Source organism: Hippopotamus amphibius, chromosome 12 (assembly GCF_030028045.1).
Source record: "Hippopotamus amphibius kiboko isolate mHipAmp2 chromosome 12, mHipAmp2.hap2, whole genome shotgun sequence".
NCBI lineage: Eukaryota > Metazoa > Chordata > Mammalia > Artiodactyla > Hippopotamidae > Hippopotamus > Hippopotamus amphibius.
This window is the reverse complement of record NC_080197.1, coordinates 31,217,736-31,233,510: the sequence shown is the minus strand read 5'-3', so window position 1 is coordinate 31,233,510 and position 15,775 is coordinate 31,217,736. Positions and strand designations below refer to the sequence as shown.

General features: G+C 43.5%; 1 pseudogene; it reads right to left on the bottom strand.

The window, feature by feature from the left end:
- Positions 1–9,073: 9,073 nt before the first annotated feature.
- On the bottom strand, positions 9,074–15,578 carry LOC130833480 (STE20-related kinase adapter protein alpha-like; annotated as a pseudogene).
- Positions 15,579–15,775: the final 197 nt, after the last annotated feature.

Below are 15,775 nucleotides of genomic sequence, written 5' to 3'. Positions count from 1 at the left end.
AGGGGAGCGGAGTGGGTAGGTCGAAGGGGGCCATTGTTCACCTTGTTCTGGATAAAGTGAGGAGAGGACCTGGCAGAGGCTGATTCTCCAGGATGCTTAAGCTCATGTACACAGGTCCTTTCCAAGGCTCTTCATGAGCTCCTTGCAACGTGTTCCCAAGCTTGTATATAATTGTGTATTTGTAATGTTCTATTTTTCTTCTTAAAGAGCCACCATCAAATTGTGTAAGCTTAAGGTCCCCCAAACCTACATCTTCCCTTAGGATCTGGAGTTGGGTAGGCCACATACTCAGTCCCATAATACTCTGTTTCTCCTTGGCCCTGACTCATCCTCCACCACTTCTTCAACCCAAAAAATATCTGCTACACCCCTCAGAACCCTTCTCCCTAATTAGCCAACTTCCTCGTATTCTCAACATTTCTTTTAAAGGTTTCTCTCATCTCCAGCCTTAACGGAAACCTGGATGACACCTGTTATGGACTGACTGTTTATGTCCCTTTGAAATTCATGTGTTGAAGCCCTAACTTCCAATGCGACTATATTTGGAGACAGGACCTGTGAGGAGGTGATAAAAGTTAAATGAGGTCATAAGGATGGCACCCTGATTTGATAGGGCTGTGCCATTACAAGAAGAGGTAGAGATACCAGAGCTCCTTCCACCATGTGAGGACACAGCAAGAAGGCAGCCATCTGCAAGCCAGGAAGAAAGTCCTCATGTTACCAAATCGAAGTCGGGTTTGCTCTCCTGATGTGCAGCAAAGCTAATCTACTGACATTAGATTGTGGTGATGGAAAGTACAGCCTTTATTTGCAGGGCACCAAGCAAGGAGAATGGGTAGCTAATGCTCAAAAGACCCAAACTCCTTGATGTTTTTTGGGAAGGGTTTTCAAAGGCAACATTAGGGGTGAAGGTTGTGGGGTGCATGACCAGATCATGGACATTCTTCTGATTGGTTGGCGGTGAGGTAACAGGGTGGTGTTTTGGGAATCTTAATCATTAATCTTCTGGCTCCAACCAGTTTCAGGTCTTTGTGTCTGTGGTAAGCAGTTTCTATCTGGTGGGGTCCTGATTTCTGTAAAACAACGTTATGTGTCAGATTGTTATCTTTACCCCTTGAGGAGGAACTAGGGGTCTTGTGACTCTGTTTTATGGCTAAACTATTGTTTAAGCTATTATTACTTTTCTTGCTTGACTGATTTTCCTTTATTCTCTGCATTCCCTCCCTTCTTTAATTTTAGTAACTGCTTGAGTCTGCTCTTTGGAATGCAGGGAAGGCCTAGGAGACTAAATCCTTTGTATTTTTTTTAACAAGTAAGAAATGGGGGACACAGAGGGGTCTGCCACTGGGAAGTCTCTGCAGGCTCCTGCATCATTTCACTCACCAGAAACTGAATTGGCAAGTGCCTTAATTTTGGACTTCCCAGCCTCCAGAACTGTAAGAAAATAAATCTTTTTGTTTAATCCACCCAGTGTTTGGTATTTTATTATGGTAGCACCTGAGCAGACTAAAGCAACACCCTAGGACACCCTTTCTCCTAAGACACTTTCCAGCAATTATGGTTTATTTTCTTTCACCCCACTACATGTAATTATTTGGAATTTGATTTTTTGCCCTATTTTTAAGCTAATAGGTTTACCTGTTACTGTTTCATGGATGCTGGCAAAAGACATGGAATTCCTAGATCAGAGACAAATAACTTTATTACTTAAAGCACAGCAAGTAGCAAAGGCATCATGTTTGCATCAGTTCCTCTTGCCCTCACTCTCAAGTCCCATAGGGGCAATGTGAAGGAGCCTTGTGGGTGTTCTGCATATAGTGGGTTTGTGTTGCATCTGAGGAACAGGAGAATGGGGAACCCACCTCCTTTATAGAAGGCAATAAGCAAGCCCTTTGTCCTGGAGAGAGATATTACTTTATTCCTCAAGGTTGCTGTCTGCACACACAACCCTGAGAAATAGTGCAGGCACATTGGTCAGGGCCTTATATTCTTGGCATACCATGTAAAAATGTGCAGTGATGCACAGGGCCTGTGGCATCCAAACTCTCTCAACAATTGGCCCTACACATTCTTGGCTGAACTTAACAATTCACATGAGTATGCTACTCCATTCACCACTTTGAACAATCTGATTGAATAGAGGCTGGGACCAAATCTGCTCAATCTGTCTCATATAGAATTTAATTAAGGCTACTATCAATAGAACTTCAGGCAGCAAGATAAGGCTAACCTGAAGTGTTGGCTTCAACCATGCTACCCAGATTCCCAGACTCAGTCGTCTAAGTCCCAAGGGGATCAGTAGGTCTTATTTCAGACAGCCAGGACATAGTCTAAACCCAGGTTATTATCCATTAAAATTCTCACAAGTGAATTTCAGACTAACCTATTGATCTTTGGTGTCATTGCCAATAATTATAGGAGCAATAGATGGGACAAAAAGTACTCCCCATCCCTAATGGAGAGACATTCCATGGCCCACATACAAACATATACCCCAGTAGGTCATATGTCATTCCAGATTTGTTGTTAAATCTGAATTGCCTCACCATTACACTCGTTCGGTTAGGCCACATGGGCAGTGCCACCAAATAGTTGCAAGCCCGGTTGCCATATACAAACCAAGGCTGCTCAGGTGACAGGAAAAGTATGTACATTTGTACCAGTCAGATTGAAACAAGGTTGTGTTGGATGGCTGGATGGTGTGTTTGTACCAGTACAGGGAAGGGGAAGGTTCCATATTCAAGAGCTGCCATTGATGGCAAAGGGCCCAACAAAATAGTTTCAGACCAGCCATGCCCACATGAGTTTCCTGTTTCCATAGCATGTGGAAAAGATGACAGACCTAGAGGGAAGGGATCAGATTGCCAGCTGAAACGTGGCTCATGTGAACTAGGTGATGCTGTTGCTAGGCTGCAGTGCTGGATGTAGGGGACAAAGAGAACAGTAATTACCTCCCCTCCCTGTACCTGCTGGCACCTAAGATGTCTTTCCAATCCTCCTTAGCCACAGAAGCAGTGTATCCCATTCCAGTACCTATATCTTCACCTTTTCCCCAGTATTTCCCTACTCATACCCTGACCTTTTATCTGGAGGGGCCAGGTGTAAGGGGAGCAAAATTTACAGAGACCCACTATATTGATATATCCCACTTTGGCCTGTGTGGGCCAGTGTAGGGGGATTTGGCAAGCAGTATATTCAACCAAGTGGTCATTACATTTATGATTTGGGATCACGTTAATCCACCAAGAGAATCTAGGTGGCTAAACCAGAATTAAGTTCGAATCTCCTAGGCCCCCCTTTGCCGGGCTGACAGCTGGAAGGTATACCAGCTCGGCTAGCCTGGGGTTGTTGTTAGGGAGAAAAAAGTAGCACCATGCCCAGGAATAGTCAGAGTCCCAAGTCTTCAGAATAGGTCCATATAATCCTCCACGCTTTCTGTTCTGATCATTAACTAGGAAATGGCTGAGAGGAGACGATCCTTGTCTGGGGATGGCTGTGTTCAGTGACCACCCTGCCTCACTGAGGTGTGTGGACAAAAATGAGATGAGGGAAGTAGTCAGAAGATTTCTTCCAGCAACACTGGAACTTGAAAATGTGCCCCAGAGCAGTGAGGCACCAATGATAGTCCGGAGAAGGGGTCAACGGTCCGGGGTAGTCAGTCACCCAGGAGCAGGTGGGAGCAACGCCCTATGCAAGATGGCCTCTTTACCATAAGACAAACGGCTCCGCTTTTGGGAGGTGTCACAAGTTTGGTATGTAGTGGTGGCTTCTGCATCAGAAACATACAGTTCTTTACTTTGTGTCCCATCCATGATAGGGGATGTGTTGCCATGTCTGGTGCAATGATGGATCCAGGCAGTGATGGTGGTTGTGTGGGCGGTACAGGCTAGATTAGCAGCTTGATTTAAGTTGGTCTTGTTAGAGAAGGGCCCTTACCATGGACATCTCCATGAGAGACCCTGGCTGTCTGATTGGCAGCTGAATTTGTTGCCACAGTTTGCAGCTCCAAAGAAGAATGCCTTTAATTTACCAGTCTTGCAGACAAGACAGCTGGGCCATTGGCAACAGCACAAAAGACAGTAAAAAATGTATTAAGTTTCATCAGGGGAGGTATTGGCCAGGATTATGAGCACTGCCTTGAGTTCTGTCCATTGAGCAGAATGACTGTGCCTGCTCTTGATTCTGCACAGCTGGTGCTGAGGTTGAACGTGGACATCGCTGGTGTCCATGTGAACCAGGCAGGCACTTAGGGGACCCTCTGTGAATTGAGGGCCCCATTGAGCTGGCAGTTACGCTTCAGGTGCTGAAATGAGGAATAAAGTTTTCCCCAAAGGGATTGCTTCCACCCTTTCAGGTGTGCTCTTGAATACAGTAAGTCCCCTACAGACAAATCTTCAAGTTGTGAACTTTCAAAGATGTGAACATGCGTGCGCATGTCCAATCATGTAAGTTAATTCACGTGTCTGGCGTATGTTGTCACTTGTGTGCATTCTCTAAAAGTGATTGTGTTTTCGTGTACTTTACTGTACAGTACTATATAGAGTACAGTAGTACAGTTTTTTTATTTCAAGCCCAGGATGTCCAGAAGCAAGGGTAAAAGAAGCCATGATATAGCAGGTAATGCTAAGAAGCGCCAAGCGATCAAAATGGAAACAAAAAAGTGAAAATAATTGAGAGAGTGGAGAGAGGTGAAAAGATAGTAGATGTCACTAATTCTTATAACATGAATCTTTCAACCATTGGCACGATTCTAAAAAACAAGAACAAGATCATGCAACATGTGAAGTCCGCTGTGCAGTTGATGTCAACAATAATATTGAAGAAGCCTGGAAAAGTGATGGAGGAGATAGAGAAACTACTCAGTGTGTGGATGCAGGATCAGAATCAGAATCAGCATCGAGTCCTGCTCAGCTTAATGCTGATTCAAGAGAAAGCTAAAAGCCTTTATGAAGACTTGAAGAAGAAACACAGTGAAGAATCAGACGGTGCATCTTTTAACTCCAGCCATGGTTGGTTTCATCGATTCAAGGCTAGAGCCAACCTTCACAATATAAAAGCAAGTGGTGAGGCAGCAAGTGCTGACACGGTAACTGCCTGGGAATTTCCTGAAATACTTCAAGAAATTATTGATGAAGGTGTGTATTTACCCAAGCAGGTTTTTAATGTGGATGAGACAGGACTGTACTGGAAGAGGATGCCAGAGCGAAGTTATATCAGTAAGGAGGAAAAGTTGATGCCAGGCTATAAAGCAGCAAAGGATAGGCTAACTCTGCTGTTCGGTGGCAATGCTTCTGGCAATATGAAGCTGCAGCCTCTCTTAGTTTATCATTCAGAGAACCCAAGAGCCCTTAAAAACATAGCCAAGTGCTCTCTTCCTGTTGCGTTGAAGAGTAACCCCAAAGCCTGGGTTACACAAGGCCATTTTCCAGGGCTGGTTTTTCTACCACTTTGTCCCGGAGGTAGAGAAATATTGTTTGGAGAAAGACGTCCCATTCAACATGCTTTTGCTGCTCAACAATGCTCCGGGCCACCCCCCATTCATGGATGACTTTCATCCCAACGTTAAAGTAGTGCATCGGCTACTGAATACAGTACTACATTACTCATCCAACTTATGGACCAGGGAGTTATAGCGACTTTCAAGAAATATTATTTATGTCACACTTTTTGTCAGGCAGTAAAGATGAATGAGGAATCAGGAACAACCATGCAACAGTTTTGGAAAGACTATAACATCCACAAGGCTATAAAAAACATTGACTTTACTTGGCATGAGGTTACCCCATCACCATGAGTGGGGTTTGGAAGAAACTTTGTCTGCAGTTTGTTCATGGTTTTCATGGATTTGGGAAGGTGGATGAGGAGTCCAAGGAGGTCTTCAGCAACTTAGTGACCCTCTGTGAAAAGCTGGAGCTAGATCTGTAAGAGGATGACTTCATTGAACTCCTTGCTGTGCAACACGAGGAGCTTACTAATGAAGACCTGATGGAACTGGAGGCCCAGAGAAAGGATGAAGAGAGACAAGAGGAAGAAGAAGGAACTGAAGAACCAAAGAGATTCACGACGCAGGAAATGGCAAGGGGATTTTCTTTGTTTGAAGAGGCACTGTGAGTTTTTGAGGCACAGGACCCGAGTGTAGAACGGCACACGAAGGTTGCAGCAGCTGTTCAGAATGCAATCCAGTGCTACCGTGTCATCTGTGATGAGAAAAAAAGAGCTACTACCCAGATATCACTGGATCATTTTTTTCAAGAGGGTAGATAGAATTGAATCCAGCAAGGAACCAGAACCTGTGCCATCAATGTCAGGCGTGGGTGACATTGCAGCCTGCCTTCCATCTCTTATTGCTGATGATCTTTCAGCTCTACCATCTCCTACCTCCTCTCCCTCCCCCAGTCAGTAACTGTTCCCTGTTTACTCGATGCCAGCCCCTGCATGCCAGCTGTTGTACTGTACTACTGTACTTTTCAAGGTACTGCACTGTAAGATTAAAAGTGTTTTCTTTGGACTTCCCTGGTGGCACAGTGGTTGAGAATCGGCCTGCAAATGCAGGGGACACGGGTTCAATCCCTGGTCTGGGAAGATTCCACATGCCTCAGAGTAACTAAGCCCATGCACGACAACTATCAAGTCTGTGCTCTAGAGCCCGCCAGTCACAGCTATTGAGCCTGTGTGCCACAACTACTGAAGCCTGCATGCCTAGAGCCCGTGCTCTGCAACAAGAGAAGCCACTGTACTGAGAAGCCCACACACTGCAAAGAAGAGTAGCCCCCACTAGTCACAACTAGAGAAAGCCTGCATGCAGCAACGAAGACCCAACACAGCCCCCCACCAAAAACAAAGTTTTAATTTTTATGTTTGTTTGTTTTTCATGTATTATTTGTGTAAAAAGTATTATAAACCTATTATGGTACAGTACTATATAGCCAATTGTGTTAGTTGGGTACCTAGGCTAACTTTGTTGGGCTTACAAACATATTGGACTTATTAATGTGCTCTCAGAATGGAACTTGTTCACGTGTGGGGGGACTTACTGTATAGCATTTCCATTTGACTAGCAAAGACTTTTGTGTCCTTCCCTGGATAGCCACCAAATCCAAGTTTACCCATTCCTAAATGGGAATGTCAGGTTGAAGAGTCACAGGACCTCTATGGGTCAGTAATTAAGTAATTAGTAAGTTCCAAAAGGGATGTACTTGGTGACTGTGTCCAAAAGCTGATGCTGTTTTGCGGGAAACTGGCCTCCTCTGAGTAATCGCAGCCATTGAGTCTATTTCTTGCCGTTTCCCTTTCTCTTCTTGGAAGCCTATAGGGTTTCTTCTGGACAGTCTTGGAGGATTCAGGAATCACCTCTGTACACAGCAGTCCTTGAATGAGTGAATTCCCTCTGACACTTATGGGCATTCACAGTGCAAACCTGTACAAACATCCGTACAAATTATACTTCCCACAGTGGCAGCCCCAACAACAGTACATTGAATTGACCCAAAGGACTCACCTGTAGGGCCAATTTAATTTCCTGTCCCCACTTCAAACTTTGCCCATCAGTTGAAATTGGGTGCTTTTTTTTCTTCCAGTTTTATTGAGATATAATTGACATTCAGTGCTGTATAAGTTTAAGGTGTACAGTACAGTGCTTACATACATCATGACATGATGATCACAATAAGTTTAGTGAGTATCCATCATCTTATAGAGATGCAAAATTAAAGAAATAGAAAAAATTTTTTTCCTTGTGATTAGAATTCTTAGGATCTATTCTTTCATACATAACGTACAGCAGTGTTAATTACATTTATTGTGTTGTACATTACATCCCTAGTACTTATTTATCTTATGGCCAGAAGTTTGTACCTTTTGGCTACCTTAATCCAGTTCCCCTTCTATCCACTCCCCCTGCCGTAACCACAAATCTGATCTCTTTTTCTATGAATTTGTTTGCTTGTTTTTTTTTTAAGAACTTTTATTGAGATATAATTGACATACAAACTGCATATATTTAAAGCGTACAATTGGATATATTTTTTTCTTATCAGTAACGTAATCCCAATCTTCCAGTTCATCCCACCCCAACCCTCCCCTGACCCTGGCTTCCCCCCTTGGTGTCCATGTTTGTTCTCTACATCTGTGTCTCTATTTCTGTCCTTGCTTGTTTTTGAAGTAAAATTGACCTACAACACTGTGTTAGTTCCTGTTACACAACATAGTGATTTGATATTTCTATAACATTTCAAAATGATCACCAATATAAGTCTAGTGACAATATGTCACCATGTAAAGATATTAGAGTTCTGTTGTTGTTTTGGTTTTGTTGTTTGTTTGTTTGTTTTGGATTCTCTGGAAGTTTTAATTTTTGCTGGCAATGAAACTAACATGGCATAAGGACTTAGGCCCTCAGGCTAGGCAAGAAGCACCAAGGAAGCTGGCAAGAGGCAGTCAGGTGGACTCGGTAGGAAAGGAATGAGCTACACAGATGAATCAAGGGAAGGTTTTAGGTGTCAGGGCCCAAGTGAAAAGGGGGATGAGGATGGACTGCCCTAGCCTTAACCTAGTGCTTAAAAATAGCAAATACCCTTCCCTTCAGTTATTAGGGAGAGGTCTGAGGGGAAGGGGGTTCTTATTGCTTGCCCCTCCATGGACCTATAGGATCTGAGAGCAGGGGAGAAGAATGGAACTAGGCTGGTAGGAGAGCCAGAGTGGGAAGAAGTCACACCGTTCCCTGGGTGGATGAGTCAGACCCTGGGCTTGGACTTTAGCACCCCACGGCCAGAACAGGATCTCTTCTTTCTGAAGAGGTCAAGTTGCCTGAGCTCACAGGACTGGGAATGTCAGGTTTCTGGCCCCTTCCGATTCATGGTTGTTGGGATTCCTTTTTGCCTCAAAAGCCTTGGAGCAGTAAAGCTTCTCTCCAGGAATTTCATTCCCAGTCAGTATGACTGGGAAAGACTCTCCTAGAAGAAATGTCCTTTCTGCCCAATCTGCCTCCAGGAGGATGGGAATGTGGCCAGCTCTCAGGAAGGGTCCCAGAGGCTCACACGGCCCGGGATGGAGAATGTGCCCCTTCTTCAGAGGCTCAGAACTCCCAATGGCCCACCTCCAGCTCTTCCAGGTTTGTTACCAGGCCAAAGATTCCACTGGGATCCTGAGACTGGCTGCTTTCAAAATTGGTGATGGGGGTGACAGGACAAAGTAACTCAGGCAAAGCCTCTGAGGCACATTGCTTGATCTGCTTGAAGAAAGAATGGTTCAGGAGAGTGAGGGCACTTGGTCTTACATCGGATGGTGCTGAAGGCACTGCTCCACAAAGTGGCGGAAGTGGGGTGAGAAGATGCAGTGATAGGGGTGGGAGGGCAAGTCACTACTGGAGGTCCTGGGGGTGCTGGTGGCCAGGCTCTCACTCAGGCCAGAGTTGGCCGCCGAGCTCGAGGTGCTCATGGTCAGCTCCTCGGCAGGGATGGTGCTGGTGTCCAGCAGGCAGGGCCCCACGCCGTTCAGCTTCTCCAGCAGCAACTGGGTGGCAGGCATATCCTTAAAGGGACATGGTCATTGGCCAGTTCATAGGCTGTGATTCCCACACTGTAGATGTCAAACTTGGAATTTTAACCCTGAAGATTCTGCTGGAGGACCTCCGGGCTGAGCCAAGGCAGAACCTTGATACTGTACTTGGGAAAGCTGTGGACCACATGCTGCTGCTGATCATGCTGAGGTTGCTTGTAAACCGGACTGGTGGACCTTCCCCTCTGTGGAGATCAGAACATAGGTGGCTGGCTTTGACACTCCTGTAGTCCAGGGCCTTGAGTACTCCCTGCAGGATGTAAGCAATTCCCAGCTCATTCACGCCGTCCTTGAAGTGTGTACAGATGCGATCCTTTGCAGACCTATACACCATGAATGATATGACAACCCACAGCTCATTGTCTGCAGTAAAGGTGGCTTGATATGGCAGGATATTGGGATGGCTGAAGAGCTTAGAGACATGGAGCTCACCCTGCAAGAACGTCACCATTTTATTGGAATGAGCTTCTAGGTTAATCTTTCATACCATCACATACTCTCCTGTTGGTTTGTACCTTGCTAGATTTACTGTCATCACATCCTCGAATCCTTTACCTATAATGGTGAGTAGCTTGTAACACCCTCCCTCTGGCAGAAAGCTACTCATTATCTCCTGTCTAGAGAAGGATGCTATCTACTCAGCTTACCTCATTGGTCTCCAAATGGTTCCAAATCTCTTAAGCCTTCAACAACGAACTTTTTCAAGACCCACTGGCTAATTTGCTCTATTTACTTACAAGGAAAGACATGAGTTCCTAACGTGCAGACCTACTTTAATTTCAAAAATTTAAACCCAATCTCAGCTCCGCCTTCTTGGTTTAAGGTCGCACCACTGCCAGGCGGGTTGCTGGGAGGCCAGAGGTATGGACTATATTCCCCACACTGTACATTTCATACCCATGACTCATTTATTTTGCAACTGGAAGTTAGTACCTCTTAATCTCCCTCACCTATTTCTTTCCTGCCTCCACTCCTCTCCCCTCTGGCAACCACCTGTTTGTTTTCTGTATATATAACTCTTTCTGTTTTGTTACATTTGTTCATTTCTCTTGTTTTTTAGATTCCACATTTATACAGTATTTCTTTCTCTGTCTGACATTTCAGTTAGCGTAATACCCTCTACGTCCATACATGTGGTTGCAAATGGCAAGATTTCGTTCTTTTTTATGGCTGAGTAATATTCCATTTATTATGTATACCACATCTCCTTTATCCACTCATTTATCAGGGGACATTTAGGTTCCTTCCATATCTTGGCTATTGTAAATAATGATGCAATGAACATAGGGGGACATGTATCTTTTTGAACTAGTGTTTTTGTTTCATTCAGATAAATACCCAGGAATGGAATTGCTGGTTTATATGATCGTTCTATTTTTAAATTTTTGAGGAATTTCCATACTGTTTCCATAGTGGCTGCACCAAGTTACATTGCCACCAATAGTGCACAAAAGTTCCCTTTTCTACACATTCTCGCCAACACTTGTTACTTGTTGACGGGTGTGAGGTGATATCTCATTGTGGTTTTGAATTGCATTTCCCTGATGACTAGTGATGTTGAGCAAAAATCTTCTCCCTTTTAGTAGGTGGCCTTTTTGTTTTGTTGATATTTTCCTTCTCTGTGCAAAGGCTTTTTTAGTTTGATGTAGTCCCATTTGTTTATTTTTGCTTCTGTTTCCCTCACCTGAGGAGACATACCTCCCAAAATATTACTAAGGCCTATGCCAAAGAGTGTATTGCCTATATTTTCATCTAGAAGTTTTATGGTTTCAGGTCTTATATTAAGTCTTTAATCCATTTTGAATTTATTTTTATGCATTGTGTGAGAGAGTAGTCCAGTTCTTTTGCATGTAGCTGTCCAGTTTTCTCAATATCATTTATTGAAGAGGTTTCCCCCATTGTATATTCTTGTCTCCTTTATTGTAGATTAACTGCCCATATAAGTGTGGGTTCATTTCTGGGCTTTCTATACTGTTCCATTGATCAGTGTGTTTGTTTTTGTGCCAGTACCACAGTGTTCTGATGACTGTAGCTTTTCTTTCTAAAGATTGTTTTGGCTATCTGGGGTCTTTTGTGTTTTCATACAAATTTTAGAATTATTTTTTTCTAGTTCTGTGAAAAATGTCGTTGGTATTTTGCCAGGAATTGCATTGAATCTATAGATTGCATTGGGTAATATGGTTATTTTAACAATACTAATTCTTCCTATCCATGAACACAATATATTTCCATCTGTTTGTGTTGTCTTCAATTTCTTTCATCAGTGATTTATAATTTTCTGAGTTCAGGTCTTTTACCTCCTTAGTTAGATGTATTCATTGGTATTTTATTCTTTTTGGTGCAATTGTAAACGGGCTTACTTTATTAATTTCTCTTTTTCTGATAGTTCATTGTTAGTGTATAGAAACACAACAAATTTCTGAAATTGGGTGATATTTTTACCTTATGGGAAAACAGACCAAGTGTGTGGATCAGGAGCTATTGCAACAGCTTCAGGAGATCATGGTATTCTAGAAGGGAGAGCAGGGCGTACTGGGTGCTAGGGGAGGCTAGCTCATGGCAGGGAGGCAGGCAGCTGAAAGACTTTCATTTTCTCTTGGCCTCTGGCTTCAGGGTTGGCGTGCCACTGCCTCCTCCTCGTGAACCTCCGCATCTGTCCAGAGAGAGCCTGAGCCCAGGACCACTTTGCCCCCAGTCCACACTGCATCTCTTGGTGCCTTCAGCCACCTCTGCCTGCATCCATCCACAGGACTGGGTAAGATGGTGACATAAGCATTGAGTCCTACAGAGCTGTAAGCATTTGAGATCCTCTGCTCCATGAAGTTCCCAGCATACTCTGCTTTTTCATCAAAGCAGCTGAGGGTAGAGTGTGGATGGGAGAGAGGGATGGGGAGCACAGAGTCAAAGAGTGGGTCTGTGCCAGTAAGCAAGGCTTTTTGTTCACTTTGGGTTTGAATGCCATCTGTGGGGCTCAATCAAACAAACTTGTAATGTTTTTGGCTCATCTAAAGCTCTATTCCAAACATCTGGGCTGATACCATTTATTTCAGCTTTGGGGACGCTCTGATTCAGCAGCCTCATCCACATTGACTTTCGGGTGGGGCTGTGTGGCTTGCTGCCCCATTGTCATAACATCCTCCTCCTCCTGCATGGGAGAGAGTGAGCAGGAACCAAAGCACCATTCAGGTGGCTTGTTTCAATCCCGCCTCTCACTGCTTAGCCTCATTAACAGGTAGGACAACGTGAGACCCTCACTCTAGCCATCCTTACCCTGCCACCCACCATTTGAGTGAGAGGATTCACTCCTTCCATCTTACTTGTTCAGTGACTCCCACAAGCACTGCTCTGGCTATTTTGGGATCTTTCATCCTTTCTCACCTCTCTATCCATTAGATCTCTTCTGACTGTCTTTGCTTCCCTCCTGATTCTATTTTGCCAACACCTTCAACTCTCTTGTACCTCTCTCTGGAAAAATACATTTTTAGATGAACCCAAGTGTTGGCTTCCTCTGTGAAATCACACATAATCATACCATGATAAATGCATGGTCACCATTCCAAAGGTCCTTAGTATTGCTCATTAATTCCTCTCCATTTTTCTCAGCCCTACAACTTGAACCAATCTTACTCACTACTCCTTACTGTACTTCATCTCCTCAAACATGCCTGCTCTCGTCTCTGGGTCCCAGTGCATCATGGTCATTCTTGCCTCCACAGAATAGTAGCTGCCTTGTCCAGTTCTTTTTTGCCAGCTGGTGCATCCAGTCCCCCAATTGCTTCAGGTGTTGGTCATTAACTGCTCACAGCTTACCCCCTTCTCTGGGAGGGTTGTCCATGCCCAGTGGAGCCTCCAAGAGCCAAAGATGCCTGGAAGATTAGGCCAGGCAGGGCTGAAGCAGAGTTATTAAGCCTAGCCTCAAATTGGGACAACCCTGAGACATCATTCCTGCTCCAGGGCTCCCCAGAACAGGCTGAGGTAGACTCCAACTGAGGCTACATCTTGCTGAGTTCTATCTCCTGCCCTCTTCCTAAAAAGGGTTTCTGAGTGCATAAACTAAAACAAATAGGATTACAAATAAAGCTCATTATATTGATAATAACAATAATGCAAGCTTGTAATTAGTGCTATGTGTACTGCTTTATTAATGCATTAAATAACAAAATCCAGCATTAGGTCAAATAATATCAAAGTAGAGATCAGAGTACATGATATTTCAAGGTATCTGCCACAACTAAAATGTGGCATAAATTATAATTGCTATTAGTGACACTAAATTAGCACTACAATTTCACTCTACATTCATAATGACAGGAAACACTAAATTTCAGTTAGAGGTTAGTGAGAATAAAGATGTGATCTTTTAAAACTTTCCCCATCCAAGTTCATGCTACTGATTTTCATACATGGATACCAGGAACTCTGCTTAGGACCCAGTTCTTGAGAATTTATAGGCCTAGGAAATTGACATTCAATTCATCCAGCCTCATACTAACACCCATATATGCTTCATAACAATTAGAAGGGCAAGATGGTTTAACCTCCCTCACCTGCCCAAGAGTCTGGTTAACAAACTTTTCAAGGGTCCTGAACTTCCTTGTTCTCAGGTAGTATCAGTGAGAGATGCCTTAATAGGGACTCAAAGTCCAGGAGAGCTCGCTAAACTCACCAGAAGAACACAATGGCCTTAGACAGTGATGATCATATTTCCTTGGCCTGAATCAATTGGGACCCTTCATCAATTCCTTTCACCCTTTTGACAGCCTCGTGGCTTTGTGATACCAATTAGCAGATGTTGTTTGTCAAGCTGGGCTCAGATCTGTACAGAATGTAGGGATGGAAATATTTTGTAGTTGCCCTCAAGAAAATTAATATTTTCTGGAATGAAAATTAGATTATTACCAGTGATTAGACCGAGATGGCACATCTCTTCTTTCCCATCCTAAATATCCTAAAGTTACAGAAAACATAGTTTTTAAAAAGTGTAAATCTTCCACTTCTCCATTAGAAAGAGCAATATTTGGAATAGAAAAATGGTGGTGGATGGTGAAAGCAGTGTGGAACTTGGGACCAGGGAGTCTACAGTGCTGTTCTCTGGTTTTGATTCTGGAGATGGAGGAGTATGTCATATTAATATTATACATTGATAAATTATATTAGTTATAATATTAACAGCCTTGTATTTACACAGCACTTTTCATGTGTTCAAGTTTATTACACATTTATTATCTAATTTAAATATTTTCACCTCACAACAGTAGAGAATGCCCTCCCTAAAGGAATGCAGAAAAGAGGCACAAAGCTTGTGTTTGGTCCCCAAGATTAGAACCACCACATTTTCCCCCTTGGGCTGGGAGAATGCCCTGCACCTTTTTGGATGGATTAGGTATACAAATCACCTAGTTAGTGGTTCTTAAATTTGTGTGAATCATCTGGGGGAGTCTGTTAGACATGTATTTTCTGGAGCCCCAATCCTGAGATTTGGATTCAGCAAGTCTGGGGTGACACTCATAAGTCTGCATTTTTAACAAGTGCCCCGGTCCACTTCTGTCATCTGTTTTAGGCATGTCACAGCATGTGACTGGAATTTTAAAAATCGATCTGAATTTCCTGTTTAGTCACACTAACAAGCCTGTAGTATTTTCTCTCTCCAATTACGATGCTGCTCAGGGGAGTTCAGGCCTGGGATACACTATTAGCAAAACAACTGTCAGAGCAAAGAACAAGACCACGTAGGAAAAAAGGATGAGGAAATTTGATTAATACAGAGTAATCGGGCAGGCTACGAGATTGAAAGAAGCCACAACAACAACAACAACAACAACAACAACAATAGCAACCCCCACCCCCCACACCCCCATGGATTGTGTGGCGTTCATTAAGGCCTTTAGTGACGGACATACGATTGTTCAGTGAGAATTGTTTAAAGAATAACAAATACGTGGATACAAAAACATTAAGAAAAGACAGATTCTCCAGTATTTTTTTCAACCAGTTATTAAACTCAGGTCCTCGTTTGATAAAAATGAAACCTCACACACGCCTTTAATGTTATTTGAAGATTCAACATAACTTAAATACGGTGACTGAAAATAAAGCAACAGACAAAGAGCCTCCCTGCAGCGTCACAGTCTAGGGCAAGGAGTGAGCAGAAGTGGATGAAAGTGGAAGAAGAACCGGCAGGAGACTACGGTCGCAGGAATTAAGGGTACCGCCCGGCATC